This window comes from Lynx rufus, unplaced genomic scaffold (assembly GCF_022079265.1).
Source record: "Lynx rufus isolate CCGP_SWC_20201006 ecotype Redwood Valley unplaced genomic scaffold, mLynRuf1.p SCAF_5, whole genome shotgun sequence".
Lineage (NCBI taxonomy): Eukaryota > Metazoa > Chordata > Mammalia > Carnivora > Felidae > Lynx > Lynx rufus.
The window spans coordinates 69,039,648-69,058,813 of NW_025814867.1; the positions used below are offsets into that span (position 1 = coordinate 69,039,648).

The 19,166-nt window shown below is 39.5% G+C and overlaps 1 long non-coding RNA gene and 1 pseudogene across 1 annotated transcript in view; one reads left to right on the plus strand and one right to left on the minus strand.

Moving 5' to 3' along the window:
* Positions 1–19,166, minus strand: part of LOC124526593 (uncharacterized) — a 310,386-nt gene that overhangs the window by 259,086 nt on the left and 32,134 nt on the right. The window lies entirely within an intron of this gene.
* On the plus strand, positions 12,087–18,375 carry LOC124526591 (dynein light chain roadblock-type 1-like; annotated as a pseudogene).

Genomic DNA, 19,166 nt, shown 5'->3' on the forward strand with positions numbered 1-19,166 from the left:
GGGAAAACTGGACAGCGACATGCAGATGAATGAAACTGGACCACTTTTTTAGACCATACACAAAAATAAATTCAAAACGGATGAAAGACCTAAATGTGAGACAGGAAACCATCAAAATCCTGGAGGAGAAAATAGGCAGCAACCTCTTTGACCTTGGCCTCAGCAACTTCTTACTAGACATGTCTCTGGAGGGCATGGGAAACAAAAACAAAAATGAACTACTGGGACTACATCCAGATAAAATGCTTCTGCCCAGCTAATGAAACAATCAATAAAACTAAAAGGTAACCAACAGAATGGGAGAAGATATTTGCAAATGACATATTGGATAAAGGATTAGTATCCAAAATCTATACATAACTTATCAAATTCAACACCCAGAAAACAATCCAGTGAAGAATGCCAAAAGACATGAGCAGACACTCTTCCAAAAGAAGAAATCCAGATGGCTAACAGATGCATGAAAAGATACTCAACATCAGTCATCATCAGGGAAATACAAATCAAAATCACAGTGAGGTACCACCTCACACGTCAGAATGACTAAAATTAACAACTCAGGAAACAATAGACGTTGGTGAGGATGCAGAGAAAGGGGAACACTTTTGCACTACTGGTGGGAATATAAACTGGTGTAGCTATTCTGGAATATAGTATGAAGGATCCTCAGAAAATTAAAAATAGTACTACCCTATGACTCAGCAATTGCACTACTAGGTATTTATCCAAAGGATACAAAAATGCTGACTCAGAGGGGCACATGCATGCCAATATTTATAGCAGCACTATCAACAATAGCCAAATTATGGAAAGAGCCCATTCATCGACTAAAGAGTGGATAAAAAAGATGTGGTGTATATACATATATACAATGGAATACTACTCGGGGATGAAAAACAATGAAATCTTTCCATTTGCAACAACGTGGAAATAAGCAAAATAAGTCAGCCAGAGAACGACAGATATCATACGATTTCACTCATATGTGGAATTTTGAGAAACACAACACATGAACATAGGGGAAGGGAAGGAAAAATAAGATAAAAACATAGAGGGAAGCAAACCATAAGAGACCGTTAAATACAGAGAACAAACTGAGGGTTGTTAGAGGGGAGGTCGGGGGGGATGAGTTAAATGGGTAATGGGCATTAAGGAGCACACTTTTTTGGGTGAGCACTGGGTGTCATATGTAAGAGATGAATCATACTCTGAGCAGTTCATGAGAGCACAATTCTGTGCTGCCAGCTCAGAGCCTGGAGCCTGCTTGGGATTCTGTGTCTCCCTGTCTCTCTGCCCCTCCCCATTCATTCTCATTCTCTCTCTCTCTCTCTCTCTCTCTCTCTCTCTCTCTCTCTCTCGATAAATAACCATTGAAAAAAATTTAAAAAAAAAGAAATAACTCCTAGAATTTACATGGAACAACAAAGACCCAAAGTAACCAAAGAAATCCTGCAAAAAAAGAACAAAGCAGGGGCATTACACTCCCTGATTTCAAGCTATCCTAAACAACCATAGTCATCAAAACAGTGTGATACTGACATAAAAACAGACAAATAAGCTAATGGAACAGAATTGAGAGCCAAGAAATAAACATAAGTATATGCAGTCAACTAATATTTGACAAGGGAGCCAATAATACTCAATGGAGAAAAAACAATCTCTTCAATAAATGGTTCTTGGATAATTGCATATTCACATGTAAAAGAATGAGACTAGATCCATATCTTACACTACTCACAAAAATTAACTTGAAACTGATTAAAGGCTTAAATGTAAGACTTGAAATCCCTAACTCCTAAAATAAAACACAGAAATAAAACTTTTGACATAGATTTTGGTAATGATTTTTCTTCTTTTCTTTAACTTTATTTTTGAGTGAGTGAGAGAGAGAGAGAAAGAGAGAGAGAGAGCATAAGCATGGAAGGGGCAGAAAAAGAGAGGGAGGGAGAGAGACAGAGAATCTCAAGAAGGCTCCACATTGTCCATGCAGAGCCCAACACGGGGCTCAATCCCACAAACTATTAGAACATGACATGAGCTGAAATCAAGAGTCAGATGCTTAACTGACTGAGTCACCCAGGAGCACTTGGTTTTTCTTAACATGACACCTAAAGTACAAGCAACAAAAGGAAAAATAAACAGGTAGGACTACACCAAACTAAAAAGTCACTGCACAGCAAAAGAAATCATCCACAAAATAAGACAACCTAAGAAATTGGGGAAAAAATGTTTGCAAACCATATATCTGATAAAAGGTTAATATACAAACTATAATGGGCAAAGGACGTGAAAAGACATTTCTCCAAAGAAGATATACAAAAAGCCAACAGGTACATGAAAAGATACTCAACATCACCAGTTCTTAGGGAAATGTAAATTAAAACCACAATGAGATAACACCTCAAGCCTGTTAGAATGGCCATCATCAAAAGACAAGATAACAAATGCTGACATGGATGTAGAGACGAGGGAATACTTGTGCACTGTGGGTGAAACTATACACTGGTACAGTCATTATGGAAAACAGTATGGAAGATCCTCAAAAAATTTAAAATAAACCTATTATATATAACCCAGCAATTCTACTTCTGGGAACATATGTGAAGGAAATTAAAACACTATGTTCTTAACAGCTTTATATACAATAGCCAAGATACGGAAACAACCAAAATGTCCATCAATGGATGAATGGATGAAGAAGTTGTGGCATGTACACACAATAGAATATTACTCAGCCATAAAAAAGAAAAAAAATCTTACCAGTTGTTACAACGATGGATGGAACTTGAAGGCATTATATTAAGTGAAATAAGTCAGAGATAGACAAATACTGTATAATTTCACTTAAGTTTGGAATCTAAAACCAAATTCATAGAAAAAGAAATCAGACTTGTGGTTACCAGATATGGAGGGTGGAGGGAGGAGGAACTGGAAGGTGGTCAAAAAGTACAAACTTCCAGTTATAAGATAAACAGTTACCAGGGATGTAATGTACACCATGATGACTATAGCTAACACTGCTGTATAACATAAAGGAAAAGTGTTAAGAGAGTAAATCCTAAGAGTTCTCAATCACAAGGATATTTCTTTTCTTTTCTTTTTTTCTTTTCTTCTTTTTTTCTTTATTGTATCTATGTGAGAAGATGGACACAGCTGCACCTATGGTGGTAATCATTTCACAATATACGCAATTAAAAACCATCATGGTTACACCTTAAACTTACACAGTGATGTATGTCAATTATTATCAATAAAACTTGGGGCAAAAAGATCTGCAAAGTATTAACAGAACATGTATAAAATACTTGGTGAGTAATCACATGGCTGAAGGTAGTAGAGCATAAAGATTACAATTCAGGATCTGCAATGAGACAGATCTGAATTTAAATCCAGGCTCCACCAATGATTGGCTATATAACCCTGAACAAGTTACTCAACCTCTTTAAGCTTCAATGTCTTCATACCAAAAATGAAAATGGTGAAAATAATAGTATCTACCTGTTGAGAGAGTACAAGAGATCATGCATATTAAATTATTTACTATAATGCGAAGTATATGGTAAGTATCAAGCAAATGTTAAATTTTAAAAACCTATCCAAAGAAATGTAAGTAAGACTTGAGACGAAAATTAAAAGTAATTTGACCTTAGCCAATTTCAACAAGATAATTGGGGGATGGAGGCTTCAAGTGGATATTTTACAAACTATCTAAGTAAACATATATATTTCATGAAGTAGGGAGATATGAGAATGAGTTGCCAAGGTAGACAGATCCTTTTGTGTTGAGATGCCGAAGAGAATAGCATTTCGTTTATTTAATGTGGCTTCTTAAATATGGTCAAAAGACGAACGTGGAGAAAAAAATGGGAGAGATAACATTGTTGATGTTTCTCCATGTCTTATGATCCTGCAGATGATGTTTGACAAATCAAGAATGGACAAAATTCCTCCCAATACTGTACTCAAATAGCTGAACCAGGTCCTGACCCCTGTAGCCTGACCATAGGGCTAATTTGTATATCATCACAGTGGCATTTTGCCTGGATTATGCCCACTGTTTACTCCATCATCTATAACAACTTGGCTGCAAAGACTCACCTAAAACATAACGTAAAGCAGCCTCTTTACCATGACCCCTTACTTTGGGATCTGCCACACAGAGTATTCTAGGGCTTTGAGACAGAGCAAATTTAAGAGGTTCACTCCTAAACTTTCCTAAAGAAGCCAGGCCAATCAATTTTATATTATCATTTCCCTCACCCAAAAGTGTTCCACTACCCTAGAATTAGCTCGTGTAGAGACACGGTCCACAGGACTAAGAAACTTGACTTCTGCAGGAAATTTTTAACACAGCCTCCAGGAAAATTAACTAAATAGTCTTGTGCTCTCCAAGTAGGGGATGTGCAGATGAGGCACAGTTGTAGCTTGCATCCCCCAAATCCTAAGGCAGCTAAGTGGTGAGGAAATAAAACTCACTCTTGGAATACATGTAGCAACTTGGTACTGGAGTTGGTTACACAGAGAAGCTCTGACGAAGATGATTCCAGTGAAGTGTGACCCACTTACCCACAAGACTTTGATATGCACGCACTGGCCTTTTGGACCTGCCAACCAGTTGGAGAATAAATAAATGAACAGGAAGATTATAGTTCCACTGCAGTCCCAGAATTAAACAGGCAAATGGCAAGGATTCAGCATAGAGCTATATGATGCATAAGTAATCAGACAGAGACTATATGTCCATTCAGCTGGAAGCAGAGTCTGGCTGCTACTTAAAATATCAGCGGGAGTGTCGATCTACCATGTTTCCAACATTTTTTGAAAAATGTTCAAGCAGCCAGATAAATCACTCTGTGGCTCACCCCTGCTACTTGTGGATTGATAATGTTTATAAACAGCTGTGTTAACATCCTCAAGAATCCAAGGAAACATCCTTACTGCACTGAAGAGCTTTTATGGTTTATACATCTAGCAATGGACAGGCAGGTCTTTTCATTCAGATGGCTGTGTTTCTAGCATCTGGGTTATGACAAGCGCCAATGATTCTTTTTGGGTAGTCAGTGGTAGCCAGTGGTTGTCACTCTAACCCTGCCATAACACAAAGGATCTCCAAACAGATTTTAACCTCCTCTATCTGGGTATTTGCAATGGTAGAACAAAGAATACATATATTTGTCTTAAGACACTTTACATCTGAGCCCTGGCTACCTTTCACCTACCTCTTCACCAGCACTCCATTCTAAGCACACACTGAATCAGTACTATGCCCTGGATGGGCTATGTTCTGCAGCGTCTCTGAGTCCATGCATGAGCTACTAAGTGCCTTGCTAGAATGTTGTACATCCCTCTCTTATCCACCTGGAGGACACCCACTTATTTTCATCCCCCAGCTCTAAAACTACATACATATCTTACCCTTTTCCCACTAGGAAAGAATTTCCCACTAGGAAGAATTTAAAGACTTTAATACACATTCTAGACTATGAGCCTCTTGAGAACAGGGAACACATCTCAAGAGATTTGTATCTCCATTTGTAGCTAGTACTGTTTCTGGCATGTGGTATGTAGGTAATAAAGGACTGTTACAGGAAGAATTTTTAGGTGAATGTTATTATCTCTTCTTGCCTAAAAATAAGGTAGGGAAGACTGGGGAGTGTCCAAGAAGGAATGTGAAAGTAGAGGACCATCTATCGGATTGGACACCATGGGAATCTCAGGGAAGGTGGGGTTTTTTTCCTTTCCTTTGTTGCAGCTGTTATGCTTGGAAGTGGCCACTCTCCAGCAACACAACATTATTTTTTCTATCAGAGTCTCTAATTATGGCCCAAGAAGGGCTTCCATGGATCTCTTTACCCATCCTGGATTTTCCCACAAACACATAATTTTCATAATATTCTCAGAGATGTTCAAAGCCCAAAAAAGATTATAGGCCACTATCCAAAAGAGTTGTTTTTTTTTTTTTTTTAATTTGGACATGTCAGGAAATGTATTCCATCATGCTTATGTTGTTTAGGAGAATCTAAGTGACAGGGGAAAAGTGTAAAAAGCACTGTAATAGACCACTTTACTCAATGTAAAGGTTATACTCCGTATGTTTTCACTAGAATAAGGAAGTGACTGTAGAGAGAAGGAAGGGTGCCTCCTCTCTACAAAGTTTCTATAGGGCAGTAGTGTTTCAACTAAGAGGCAATGTGATAAATGAATATTGGACTTAAATCAGAAAGTCTATGTTGCCTCTTACTAGCCACGTAACTTTGGACCACTCATTTAGTTAGTTCTGTGCCTCAGTTTCCCCATATGTCCTATGAAGATATGGCCTTTCTCTGTGGCATGTTTGGAAGATTCAGTCAAGGTACAGTGGATGAAAGCATTTTCCCAAATCATAAGGCACTACACTATTGGATATAAAAACAGTATTGGAAATCGTCGAGTCAGGTACACATAACAGTCTGTGGTGCGATCCATTATTTCCCTCAGTCTGTTTTGTTTTATTTTCCTGGCTCTTAGTAATCCAATCCAAGGTCTTTTATGTTCATTTAATAACATTTCTTGTCAAATTTATCATACATAAAGTTTCATATGCAACCAGCATGAGAACTGCGGCTGGCAGCTAGTGTTCTTTTCAGAAAGGGGCAGGCATAGAATGGTAACTTCATTCTAGCCCAAAGCAGGCAGGCTTTCTTGTTAAAGTCTCTCCTGGAGGTGGAACATTTCCGCATTCACATCATTTTTTTCTTTCAAAGCCTCTCCCCTGAGCCCTCTGCAGCTTGTCCATGGTACGCAATTCTGAATCACCCTACCACTTAGGACACTGGGATCTGGAGGCAGTAGCAAATGTATTTCACATTCAAGAGGAGAAACATTAGCGAGCACAGCATTTAATATGCTGTATGCCGCCAGGATCAGGGGCTTAGACTTTCCATTTCGGCTTCACCGGTTAGACTGCAATCTGAACAAGAGTGTGCAGTGATGCAGTGTGTTGGCGCTCGTCTGTGCCAAGCAGCAGTTTTATCATCAGTAAGGAAGCATTAAGTGAACCCCAGGGATAGCATATGTATTGTATTTAGAGGAAGGGGTGAAAATCCATCAACGCTGGGTAATTTAAAAGGTTTTCATGCTGTTTGCAGGAAGCTATAAGCTTAGATTCCTTTGTCCCAGTTAAAGAGAAAATGGTTCTAGTAAAGAAAGATGGATTTAAAATAGTGGTTACCATGGAGTGAACTTAAGTGATAAAGGAAGACAGATAGCATAATGGACATTGCCCAGCACATTAAAGGAACCACACATTTCGTATTTGCAGAAGAACACAAGTTGGGAATTCTGAGCTCGACACCCATTCAAATGAATCTTCTTATTGCCTTTGATTACACAATCTTTTAGTCCCTCCTTGTCAGTTCCCAGTTGTCTCCTATTAGAGGAGAATTACAATCAGTCTTTATGCCAGGAAAGCATAAACTTGAGGGAAGAGAAAGGACAAACAGAATGGGGTAAATGATAAGAAGAAAGAGATATATGAGTCAAGATTTCATTATGCAAGTTAGATTTGCACTCTAGTGCCAGGAATAAATAAGCATAAACAAGATCCCAGACTCTCTTCATATACAAATGATTATAAATTCATTCAACTCTATAGTCTTATTGCCTGATTCACCCTGTTTTCTTTGAATCTGTTCAGTTCTCTGCCACCAGGCCTTGATATCAGCCATCCCTTCTATCTGTAATATCCTGCTGTCGAGATAGCACCCACTGAAACCCTCTCCTTCCTCATGAAATGAGGGTGAAATCAAGTGCCATCTTCTCAGAGGCTTTCCCATATCCCACCACTTGGAATTAATCTCCCCAGCAAACTGCTTTTACCTATAGTTTAGCACAGTATAGCACAATGTAAGTGGTTTAAAGAATTGGTGTTCATGGAGATGTTAAGGTGCCTCCCACCAAATTACATGCTCGGAGGGCAGATGCCATGCCTTAATCATCTGGAGCGTCTAGAGGTTGGCACACTGTTGGTGCACAGTATGCATATGCTATACCGGGATGCAGGCAGCGGCCAACCTGGAGCCATCCCATTGTGACCAATCAACACATCAGACGAGCTCATGAATCCCCAAACCTCTTTGCCTTTTCCGAGAAGGGTTACTATTCCCTCAACTCCTACTTAATCCCCACCCCCAGTGCTACCACTTCTAACCTTGAGACACTTAAACTCAATCTTGTGAGGTATGTCAGTAACTTCTTTTGAAGAACCACCTAAACTGAAATTCATTTAAATATTACAAATATAATGAACACTTATTCTAGCCTTTGGTGATTGTGAGGATGTCCACAACCTTTAAAATTTGAAAAAAGCTTTTAATCACTTAAATATATATATATATATATATATATATATACACACACACACACATATATATATACACATATGTATATATACATATACACACATATATATATACACATACACATATGTATATATACATATACACACATATATATATACACACATATATAAATACACACATATATATATGTGTGTATATATATATATTTAAGTGATTAAAAGCTTTTTTCAAATTTTAAAATATATATATATATACACATATGTGTGTATATACATACATATATATATATATATACGTGTGTATATATATATATATATATTTAAGTGATTAAAAGCTTTTTTCAAATTTTAAAAAATATATATACATATACATATATATGTATATGTATACATACATATACATATATGTGTGTGTATATATATACATATGTGTATATGTATATATATATACATATGTGTATATGTATATATATATACATATGTGTATATGTATATATATATACATATGTGTATATGTATATATATATATATACACATATAGTTTATTTAGTGCATGGTTTGTTGTAAGAAATTTACATACATTAATTTATCCTCATAACAACTGTATATGGTAATATTATTTCCATAACTACTATATATGGTAATACTATTGTTTCCACTTTAAAGATAATGCAAACTGAGGCACAGAGAGTTTAAGTGCCTTTCCTAGTTCCTGCCACTCATAAGTAGTGGAGGCAGGCTTTCCATTTTGGAAATCTGGCTTCAGAGTGTATGTTTTTAATCACTGCACAGACGGAGAAATAAAGTTCTATGAAATTCAGACACCAATACAGAAAAAGTAGGGGTTTTTTTTGAAATTGTGTATGATATCAAAGCTGAGATCAGGACCTGGGGGTTAAAGACTAGATATGGTAGATCCTGCTTTTTGCCGTATATTCAGAACAAGCTTAGTGGACTGAGATTGACACAGTTTCCAATTACTTACAGGATTAGAGAGATAATTCATTATGACAAATGATACAAATTTGTTTACTTGCACACCAACATGTATTTTTAATAAAAACAAAACTTCACTTATACAGAAGAAATGCATCCAGACCCTTTTCTAACACTCAGGAATTAACAGAATTGTAGCTCAAGCTCTTCCTAGAATTTTCAGTCCTTTAAAAACATCCATTTTCCTGGAAAGATATGGAGTTCTCCTCAAGAATGATACAGTAGATCAATATGGGATGGGGACATCATTCTGTTAGGAAGACAGTCCCCTGCATGCAGTCTTTTGATCCCACAGGGCCACGTAAGAATGGGCCTTGGGCTGAGAACACATCCTCACCAAGAGATGAGGAGTCCAAACGGCCTATGCTGGATGCACGCAGGCCAACTTCCCTGCATTGGTTGCTAGCACCGACCTGCTGGCCATAGGGGACCAGTGCACACTACCAAAGCTGATTTTGCTCTCTCTCTTCTCTATGTGAGTAAAACATGTTCCATGCAGTGCTTGACCACAGTGTGTTTTCCTTAGAGACTCTGATGCTAAGATGCAATAGGCATAAGAGTTCAGACTTCTACTCCTGATGACAGGCAATAGATGCCTCTTGCTCAACACCTGCACTCTCTGGGACCTAATTTGCACAGGTTTCCTTTGTTCTTCCTTCTAAGGGGCCTGCTTCTCACCCACCTCCAACCCCCTTCCAAGGCCTTTTCCTCAATGAATCCTCCTGGTTCTTCAAAACTCATCTCGAGCACCTTCTCTTTGACCATCATTGCATCTGGATGTACCTCCTCAGAGCTCCTACAGGACCTGGTTCATACCTCAGTCATAGCAATCAGCATGTTCAACTAGAATAGCCCATTAACTTATAGCCTTTCTCTCTAGGCTATGAGCTCACGGGAGCAGGTACCAGATCATATTCAGGTTTCATTACCAGGATCTGATACTGTGCCTGGCACACAGTAGGCATTTTTTCCTTCACCCAACACATAGGTATTGAATACCTAATGTGTTGCAGGCCATATGCTAGATTGGATATATCATAATGAACAAAAATATACATGATCCTTGCCTTCAAGGAACTTACAAACTAGCAGTTTATAAGATCAACCAAATAATCACAGCAAAATGAGCCAGTGTCAAAATACAACTGATATGACTGTTGGATAAGGTGTACTCAGGATACATAATAGAGGAAAATGAAATAAAACAAAGAGAAAATGTTTTACTAAAAAGATCGGGGCGGGGCGGTGGGGGGGTTCCCCCAGGGAAGTAGCCACTGAACTAAGTTCTGAAAGAAGAGCTAGCCAGAGTGTTCCAGGCTAAAGAACACCACAGGCAAAGGTCCTTGAGACAGAAGAGAGGACAGCATATGTATTCTGAGAAGGCTGGTGCAAACAGAGCAGAGAAAGCAAGGGGAGCACATGATGAACAAAGGACAGAGATGGCAGAGATCAGATCCTACATGGGGCCTTGTAGTACCAAGACTTTTTCTTTATCCTAAGAGCACTAGGAAACATATAATCAATCACATTTATGTTTCAAGATGACTTCTCTGCTGCACTACAGACGGAGAAGGAATGGATGGGTGAGGATGTGGTACATGTGGATAGAAGAGTCACTTAGGAGACTACCAACAATATTTAGTAGAAGACTTGGACTGGAATGGCTACCAGGGAATGGAAAGGAACGGATGGATCCAAAAGACATTTAAAAGGTAAATATCTGCATATTGGTGACAGATATGACTCAATAAAAATGTGTTCAATTAGTAAAGGGTTGGGATAGGAAGAGTAATTTGGGGTGTTTACTAAAATCCCTGTATATCTGAGGACACTGCAACAGTGCCAGAGAGTTAAGCATAATGGAAGTTGACCCTCTTCCAGAAAGAAAGAGACAGAGAGAGAGAGAAAGAGAGAGAGCAGTGAACTCAGTAATGAAGCATCCTTAATCCATCACAAGTTTTGTTCTCTCAGGGGAGCTTCCCATCCATTTTTTCTCTCAGAAATCTTTCTGAGGCCTGCCTGAAGGGGAGTGTTCCCATCAGCAATGGGATTGGACCAGGTAGTTCCTGGCTAAGGGTTTTGTTTTGGTTTGGTTTTTGTTTGTTTGTTTGTTTGTTTGTTTGTTTTACTTTACAGGTAAAATCTCAGCTATAGCTCAAGTAAAATGTGTCTAGCTTCCCTTAGCTGTTGTCCCCAAAAACCCCTTGTATCCTCATCCCTTGGTAGCTGGTTCAACACCCGCCTATGGGGCCTTCTTGAGCCCAGCTATGATGCTCAGGGTTTTCTCTCTTTAAAAAATAAAAATAATTTATTAGAAATCATCCACCCTTGCCTTTATACACACTGTTTCCCATTATAAACACAATATATGTTAATTGACCTGGAAACACAGAATAAGATAAAGAACAAAATAAAAACAATCTGTGATTTCCCCACTAGAGAAAAATAGAAAACAACACTATTATCTGGAAATGCTGTCAACAGTTGTAGTTAAGAGCTTAGGCTATAGAGTTAGACAAGCATTTTGGTCTTTATCCTCACAGCACTGAAAAATCAAATAATCAGATTTATGTTTCAGGGTGATTTGTCTGTTGCAGTATAGACAGAAAAAATAGATGGGTGAGGTGGTAATATGCTTGGATGTTGAAAGATCAATTAGCAGCCCAAAGTCCAGCTCCAATGGTAGTAATTAAGAATCTATGGGGAAATTACTAATAAGGCAAAGTCTCAAGTTCCTCACATGTATAGGTGAATGGTGCTAGTACCTGTTTGGGGGCTAGTGTGTGCAAATTCCTTAACATAATACCCAGCACATAAGTCTTCACTAAATGCCTAGACATTCTTAATATTTAGCATGCTACCTTGCATTTTTATAACAAAAGCACTTTTTTTTAACATTATTGTCACCTTTTCACATTTTCTTTTTTTTTTTTTTTTAATTTTTTTTTCAACGTTTATTTATTTTTGGGACAGAGAGAGACAGAGCATGAACGGGGGAGGGGCAGAGAGAGAGGGAGACACAGAATCGGAAACAGGCTCCAGGCTCTGAGCCATCAGCCCAGAGCCCGACGCGGGGCTCGAACTCACGGACCGCGAGATCGTGACCTGGCTGAAGTCGGACGCTTAACCAACTGCGCCACCCAGGCGCCCCTCACATTTTCTTAACAACTCCTTGAAAGCATTATTTGTAGTGGTTGCATAACAGTTTATCCTGCAGATACACCACACATTATAAAATCATTTCCTTACTGCTGGAAATTTAAATTGTTTCCAACTTATACTTGCAATAATGTGGCAATGAATATCAAATACAATTTTTTCTATACCTTTAATTAAAATTAAGATGGATCCTCAGAAACATAACTATAAGGATCAACAGTATGAAAATTTTTGAGTTTCTTAGTATACATTACCAAATTGCTATCCACAGAGGTGGTTGTGTGATTTTCACCATCGAGGTCCACGTTTATACCAACATGGAAGTATTTGTTATCTTACCCTTTCAAGAAACAGCTCTTTGAAGGAATTTGCCAGCGTAACCTTCTGAAGGAAGTTAGAATTTGGCTGAGCACCTATTAAGTGCCATGGTTGAAACATCTTCCCCAATTATGCTCCCAATTATACTCTTACCCTTGTGAGACAAGCTAGCACTGGCCCTATTTCACACCAGGCAGCCTGGGAGCTGAGTTAGGAGAGCAGGGTAGTACCATACTCACTACCACACTCCTGTCGGCCCACTGCCCTCCTTATCCTGTGTCCTAAGTACCTTGAGATGCCTTCCTATGCTTCCCAAAAGTGACCGCCCAGGGTTTGAACTCCCCAAAGAGCATATGACCACACACACAAATTTCTTCTGAAATAAGAAAAATCATACAAATATATATTTGTTGATTAGTTCTATAAGGAAAATTAAGATAGTGCTAAAGAGAGACTAATTCTGATTGGGAACAGGGAGATACTTTCTGAAAAAATGATACTTGTCCTAAACCTGCTTTTTGTCCAAGAGGTTCAAAGACTGTGAGACCATTCAAGGAGTGGGGAAAAGGCCAGTACAGAAAGGAGTAAATGAGCAGTTAGAAATGGGTAAGTGTAAGGTTGTAAAATAAGAAAATTCCAGTTCATATTGGGTCTTACAGGCCATATTACAGAATCTGGATTTTACCTTAATTGTAGAAGAATGATAATACCAGCTCCAATATATCTAAGGTCTCCTGTCTTATATCTGTAGATTAACAAGGGGGAGAAACAAAAAATTGTGCAAGAAAATACCTGCCTGAGAATAATGCTTCCCCTCGCCCTTACTCAATATGCCACTTCTTAACCTTGAAAAAAGGTAGAGAATTCAGTGTTTTACTGGTAAAACTTATTATCAACATCTTGCCAGCAACTATTTAAAATGAGTTCATCTATGCATTCTCTAAAAGAAAACTTTTTCTCTACCCACTGTTAATATGATGTCCCAAGTGGCTTAGTTTCCTGGAATTACTATTAACACCTTCAATAATTTTTAAGTAGCACATCTCTGCTAACAAAACTCCCTTCAAAACTTGGCCTCAGAAACAAACTATATCATTAGTTAAGAAACATTTCCAGAATGCCCATTGTGTATAGAGCACTGAATTTATCTCTTTGAGGCAGGAAAATAAGCTCTTTGCTACAAATTGCTAAAATGCAAGGCCATACATGCAATGAGAGCAACAAGAGAATTTCCCTGCCTTTGCCCATACCTATCTTGAGGGAAAATAATATTAAGTTGCCATAGCGGATCTACTTTTCATTCAGAGAAACACCCTATGGGTCACTGAAAGTATCTCACCACAAAATCAAGTCCCCAAGATCTGTCAGTGGTTCTGACTACAATAGTTCTCCTTGATATGCGGCAGTAATTTCATGAGCCTTCCCTTAGGAATACCCCTCACAGCAGCCACTGGCTCTCTTAGGGTCTCAAAAAGAATTTTGCTGATGTTTTTCATGGTCACAAAAACTTGACATAACCTTTCTACCTCACCTATACTCCAACATGTTGACAGATTCATTGGCTGGACATGCCAAATTATCATAACTCAGGAAGCACGAAATATATGACTAAATGAAGGCAAAGCATACCAAAAATAGCATTCTAATCAGCTTTTAGAGGGTGTGCAGGTCAAAATATCAGCAAACCTGCTAATGATTCACGTTTCAACATCTTGCCAACAAGACACTTTAATTGACCAATCTCCAGCTGCTCTGCCCAGGAAACACTCCACTCCTAAAGAGCAGAACTGAATCTCAGCCACAGTCCTGCATATGTAGGATTAGGAAAGAGCTCTGCATGTGCCTCCTCTTGGTGTAAAACAAATTTAGACCCCCTACAGAATCCTATATGGTTGGAAGAATTGGAAATAAAAATGTACTCACAGCCCAACAAGTGGGTAGCAAAATATTGATTCTAGCTTCTTAAAACGAGTAAAATATGTGAACTGGGAAAGAACCATGTGTGGGAGGGAATCATATCTCATAAGATGAAAGAAAATAAAAGAAAAGCAAGTTGAGAGGGAAAAAGCCAGCAGTTCCCTCACCACCAGTTCCCAGGCTGTCAGGTGTCCTGGTGTAGCTGAGCTGGCTGGGGAGCCCAGAAAGCACGCTCAGAGATCCTGCTGCGCTCAACAGTCTCACGCCACAGGTGCGTATTAGATTTAAACAGAGGTCATGTTGTCCAGTGGTGCTGTGCAGGTGCCTGGGATTTCCAGGAGCCTGTGTTCTAAAGCTTGTGGCTTTATATTTCAGGTATCTCAGATCTTAAAGAATAGGCACGAAACCTACCTATGTTCTAAGAAAAAGGGTTTTATAAGCCCTGAAAAGGAAATGCAGCCCTAATGGAAGCATGTGCTCTTTGTAAAAGGTGTCGCAGCCTAGAGATGGGAGAAGCCCAGGAGTTGGAGGATGAGACCTTGGGACCTCTAGTCAATTATTCATCTGCTCTGACCCTCAGAGACTCTTAGCTGTTAGCTCAGTGGAGGGCAATGGTGTCTGCCCTGCCTCCTGCTCTGGGCTACTGAAAAACAGAAGGTATAAAAGTGCTTCATTAATGTGATATACCACAGAGGGAAGACGTGATGAACCTGAGCCTGGTACTACGTACTTGTGCTACTCTGAGAAGGAGAAATGAACCAAGTAACTAGATCCCAGTCTCTGCATGCTGTCACGGAGGTGGCAGATGAACATAAAACATAACAGCCTTCCCAAAGGGCGTAGGCTTGGAGGACAAACGGTTCTTGACATACTGGGTATTTATGGGCACTCAAAATTTTTCCCACGGTCCAAAGATCCTACAATACAGAAAAGACCTAACAACAGGTGAATCTCTAAGATCTTTTGTTTGGTTGGTTGCTTGGTTGCTGTTTTTCCTTCTTTGGTTTTAACCTGAAACAAGATCATTACAGTCTTCCCATAGAGTAGCTTCTATAATTGCAGTAGGCACATGGATTGGCCAGCAAACTTGCTAAAACATAAATCCTGATTCTATACATCTGGAGTGGGCCTGACATTCTATCTTTCTGACAAGTTCCAGGGCCCACAAGTGACACTGGAGGTAGCCAGGTTGGAAAGAACATTGAGAGACACCTTGGGAAGATTTAAGACATCATATACTTTTACTAGAGTAGAAAAAAAATTTTTTTAACTCTAAATCTTGTGGGGATAGTGAAGCCAAGGTTTAGCTCACTTGTCCAGCATCACCACAAGGCAATCCTTCACCGCCCACAGAATCCACCACATGCCCTCCCTCATATTCTTCCCTCCACCAATCTGGCTATCCCACACTTGGTGCTTTCACCCTTGGGTTTCTTTTCCTGTCTCTGCACACCTTTTGGAAGTAAGGGATGGAGAGAGGTAAGAATATGACTATGGTACATGAAATACATCCTAGCTTTGAATCATGGAATCTCTTACTTAAAAAAGATAGGGAAAACAATGAGGATGAGTTTCTAGCATGAAAAAAGCTCTTAAGGTACCACAATGGCATTTAACTCAAAGTGATTAGCTCTTTGTTTCCAAGGGTGGTCCCTGGTGCCTAGGCATGCACCAATAGACAAGGCTAGGCCCCATCTCTGCCTGCATTACATCTGAGGGTGGGGGGGGACATATTCACTGAAGCACTAGATATCTAACTCACTCATCTCATTAGGACCCTCAGAAGAAAAATCTCTAGATCCAAGGAGGGGAAAAGAGTTTAAGTAAAAATTTTGAAACTGAAGGTAATCATCAACATGCCTTCCACTTGTGGGCTATGTTCCAAAGAAAAAAGGGGGAGAGAGACAATTTGCATTGAATCAATTTCAGCTCTGCCCCCAATCACACAGATTTATAAAAGCCACGCTCTAAAAAGCTGCACTAAGAGGCACATGGGTGGCTCAGTCAGTTAAGCATCCGACTTTGACTCAGGTCATGATCTCATGGTTCGTGAGTTTGAGCCCCATATCAGGCTCTCTGCTCCCAACACAGAGCCTATTTTAGATCCTCTGTCCTCCCACCTGTCTCTCTCTCTCTGCCTCCCCGCTGCCTCCTCCTCTACATGTGCACATTTTCTCTGTCCCTCTCTCAAAAATAAACATTTAAAAATAAATAAATAAAATAATTAAAAAAATAAAAAGCTGTGAAGTTTCAGTTCTTTTTGATTCCACTTATCCAACCAAAAGCATGAGACTGGGAACAGTTTCTTCACTCCAGCTTTTCTGTCTTACAGAAGTACCTCGAGGGCCAGGAACTAAACAGAGGGGAAGAGGACTGAAAAAGTAAAAATAATTGCTCTTTTAAAAATGTACTGAAACAGGGTGCTTGGGTGGCTCAGTAGGTCAAGCATCAGACTGTTGATTTTTGGCTCAGGTCATGATCCAAGTGTCATAGGATCAAGCCCTGTGTCAGGCTTGGTACTGAGCATACAGCCTGCTTAAGATTCTCTCTCTTGCTCTCTCTCTCTCTCTCTCTCTTCTCTCTCTTTCCTCTCTCTCTCTCCCCCTCTGCGTGTCTCCCCCAGTTGCACACACTCTCTCTCTCTCTAAAAATAAATCTAAAAAAAAAGCTATTGAAACAGCAAATACTCCTAAATATACACAGAATTTGCCCTTTTAGAGAATTGCTGCGTTTCCACCTACAATTTGATCACGAATGGAGTAGTTGAAGAAATTCTGGCTGTAAATGAGGCTTAACACATACAAGGGAATATTTGTTCCCAAGTGCTTCTATTATGCCAGTAAATACTGAAAAGCAACAGAGAGCTTTCCCCTTCAGTCAGCACTATACTCAATGCCTTTCCTAGTACAAGCATTAAAGTTTCACAAGGAAATCTGCCCACAATGCTGCTAGAACTCCACAGGACTCTCCCGAGGTTATTTGGATTTCATTATTAAAATGTATTTTTAAATACCCTTGCTAAGATCAGAGCTCTTGCAAAATTAAGATTAAAATACCCTAACTTTGGCCAGTGTCACAGAGCTACCAATGGATCAGAGAGGGCAGAGGTGGAGGAGACACTGAAGTGACTTAGGACCAGAAGTGGGTACAGAGAATCATTGTGGTGAACACTGAAGGCATTCCCATCAAGAGCATCATGGACAATCCCTAGGGGTGCCTGGGTGGCTTAGTCAGTTGAGTGTCCGATTTCGGCTCAGGTCATGATCTCACAGTTTGTGGGTTCAAGCCCCGCATCAGGCTCTGTGCTGACCGCTTGCTCAGAGCCTGGAGGCTGCTTCAGATTCTGTGTCTCCTTCTCTCTCTTGCCCCTCCCCCGCTCATGCTTTGTCTCACTCTGTTTCTCAAAAATATAAAATATAAAATAAAAAATGTAAAAAAATAGAAAAAAAAAGAGCATCATGGACAATCTCACCACCACACAGTATGCCAAGCTCATGCAGAACTTCACCTTGAAGACCCAGAGCACCATGTGTGAAATCAAACCCCAGAATGACCTCACCTCCCTTTGAATTTGCAAGAAAAACTAAATTTCGGTTGTACCAGGTAAAGACTATTTCCTGATTGTGATTCAGAATCCAAATGAATAAGCTACTCTCTTGGCTCCCCACATCATTCCTTCATTTAATAGCCCCAAGAATAATAATGCTAATCATGTCAAACAATTGGCAGGTGGAAATCACCTTAGAGCCTACTTAGACCAATCCAGTGACCAATCATGGGCTGTAGCTCCACCCACCCCACCCAGAACCATCCCTCTGCTGACCAATCACCTTGAGTTCTTGGGAGGGCCTTCTTTCCTCACCTCCAGGTTTTAAAGCAAGAGCTTTGACACCCTGCGTCCTTCTGACCTTCACTTCACTTTGTCACCTTTGGAAAAGGCTGTTTTGTCTTTAACTAAAAATAACTGAAGGGGAGCCTAGGTGGCTCAGTCAGTTAAGCATCTGACTTTGGCTCAGGTCATGGTCTCACCATTGCCGAGTTCAAGCCTCGTTCAGGCTCTGGGCTGACAGCTCAGAGCCTGGAGCCTACTTCAGATTCTATGTCTCCCTCTCTCTCTCTGCCCCTCCCTGCTCGCTCGCTCTCTCTCTCTCTCTCTCTCTCTCTCTCAAAACTAAACATTTTAAAAAATTTAAAAAAAACAACAAAATGCTAAATAAAATAAAATAAAATAAAATAAAATAAAATAAAATAATTAAATACCCTAGTCTTGTATGTATGGTGACCCCTTTCATTGAGGACTTCTTATATATGGTAAATAATGAGACGGATTTAGGGTCCAGGAAGTTTTTGCTGAGATCTAAACAGCTTCTTTCAGTTCACTGAAGTGCTATTATAGGGACTCGTATGTAGGTACCTAAGAGCTTACAGCATTAATGTC